The sequence below is a fragment of the Triticum aestivum genome, chromosome 2D (genome assembly GCF_018294505.1).
Source record: "Triticum aestivum cultivar Chinese Spring chromosome 2D, IWGSC CS RefSeq v2.1, whole genome shotgun sequence".
Lineage (NCBI taxonomy): Eukaryota > Viridiplantae > Streptophyta > Magnoliopsida > Poales > Poaceae > Triticum > Triticum aestivum.
The window spans coordinates 406,319,966-406,322,496 of record NC_057799.1 but is presented as its reverse complement, the minus strand read 5'-3'; positions in this window follow the sequence as shown (position 1 = coordinate 406,322,496).

Here is a 2,531-nt window from a genome sequence, read left to right as displayed (position 1 = left end):
GTTATGGTCGGGGTTAGAGGGATGGTTGGGGGCTGCCGCAGCACGGCGGTGGGAGGCAGTTGAGGGGGGAACGGGGTGGTGGCGGTGGTGGCCGGTGGTTAGGCCAGTGGTATGTGGGGCGGTTGAGGGGAAGAAGATGAACATGAGGATGCCTGGAGGTTGAAGAAGCTGATCTAACCGTCCATCTTGCATCTAACTGCTTGAGACAATCGACTGACCCATAATATTTTTCAGGTGACTGTCAAGTAGCCAGTCCTAATTTCATGGTAATAATACAACTTTGTTGACTAAGTAAGCAAGATACATTAGGTTGACTTCAACAGTCTGATACAAAGTGGACAACAAATTAAAGGTTCGCGGAAATATAAAAAGTTACATATCGACGTTCCACCACAACTCCAGCAAAGGAACTACTAACCTCCATCTCCATGTATTTGGTGGGTGGTTGATGCAGCTTTCCAAATGGGTCTGTCTGGAACTCATTCGAAGTCTCAGTCGAGTGACGTTAGCGTAGTTGTGGTGCTACAAGCGGCATGGCTAGATGCTGCAAATGGCGATGAAAAATGTTGCGACAATACTGCAAGCAATGGCAACATATGCTACAACCGTTCTGACCAAAAAATGTTACAACTATTAATGGAGGATGTTGCGACCGGTGAGATGACATGCTACAATCGACGAAGGATGGCATGCTACAACCAGCAAGACGGGATGCTACAACCGGCACGAACAAATGTTGCATACAATGGGACAAAATGCTGCAAGGTTGATTAAAACTTTGTTAAATCTCAGTCGATTGAGTTTTAGCAAGCCCGTTTCCAAGTACATGTCTTTCCAGAAGCACTATAATACACATGTTTGGACTGATATGGGATTATATGTACGGGTCTTCCCGCTAGTATTATTTGACTTGTGAACAAAAGATAGGTCAGGGATGTCTATGCTAGGTAGCCAACATCCCGGTCGATGATGCCTGAGTTGGTGGGCAACCGGCGTCGATCGGCCGGGTCCCTTTAATTAGAACGAATTATAGATTGTTTGGCCGGCCTTTGCCCACCATGTTCTCCCAACGACATGAGTGGCCTAGCTGCGCTTGTTTCCCTTGCAAGTAATTCTGATAAGGATTTCTCTCGCCCGTGTGGAACTCGGTTGTGTGTGCTGGCCATCGTTGCAATTATAGGTTTACACCAGTCCAATTAACATGGTGTGAACACAAGACGTGCACGCGTGGGTGTGTATACGTGTGTGAAGGTGTTTTTGTGCCTAGCTTCTTTTTGGGCTCTGAAAAGAAATTAGAGAAGTTCTGCAAAGGTGTGCAAGCAAAATGGTCGACGAAAGCTGCGAGTAGCTGTCCGGTGAGCCGATTATGCAAGTGGTCAATATGGGCCGGCGTAGGTGAGAAAGCTACGTTTTACCGACGAAGTATGCATAACCCTGATTATTTTCGTGACCAAGGGGCCGAGGGGATCCGTTGAGTAGATCACCGCGTCCGTTCTGGTGGGTCCGACCATCCTGGGCAGGTGCCCAAACAATGTGGGGATGTGACGTGACACTCCGAGTCGTCGTATGACATGCTAGTGGATAGAGCGACAATTGTCGACGCATGATGATTTCGATGGGAGGGGAGAGGAGGAGGCATGCTGTGCGATCACAAGTTGAGTACGTACTTGAGTGAGTGAGTAACAACGACTGCTGATAAAATCGCTCCAGCATAACAGCTTACTCAAGTCCAGCTTGATCATCTACTCCATCGAGTTCAGAGTAACCTAATAGAGTTAGAAACAATATATCGATTTTTTTTCTCATATAACAATACAGACGCAAGCGCTCACATAAACACATACATTCACCAACAAGGAAGATGTGAACACCAGTGCCAAATCTAAGATTTAAACCCTGATGGGTCGAGTCCATCAGAAGAAACTTAACCATCTGAGCTACACGCAGTTTGCAGTAGTTTCTTACTTAACAATACAATCCAACACCAGAACTTTTTTTTAGTGCTATCCAACACCAGAACTAAGAGCTCAATATGTTGATCATATCACATGGTGGTTTAGCTCAGAAATACACTGGAGTCCTCAAGCTTGAAGAACTGGAGGCCCAGAACTACAACAAGGCCAAACTTCTCCCCAAAAGCAAGAAGTGAACAAATTCTTAAAATGCCCAAACTTCTCTACATTTTCTGCAAAATGAGAGTTCAGCAAACTACCATCACCAGCTTCACATGCATTTGTTAGTTCTAAGAAGAGTAAAATGCATTGACAGTCAGTGTACTTGTCTCACAAGCTCACTTTGGTCACTGTACTTAAGAATACAATCAACATGTACGACTGTCGGTGATTATATGGTCACTGACTCATCATATAGCTCCGTATTTTTCTATGTTGACGCATTTATCAAGCCTTGGTCACCAGTGTCATTTGGGATGGGCTATAGTGCATTGGCTTGTTTTGCAGGTTATTGCTTCGAGAACTCCTATTTAGATTGGTCAACTATGCGTTGCTCGCTTTAGTTCTTAGATTTTTCCT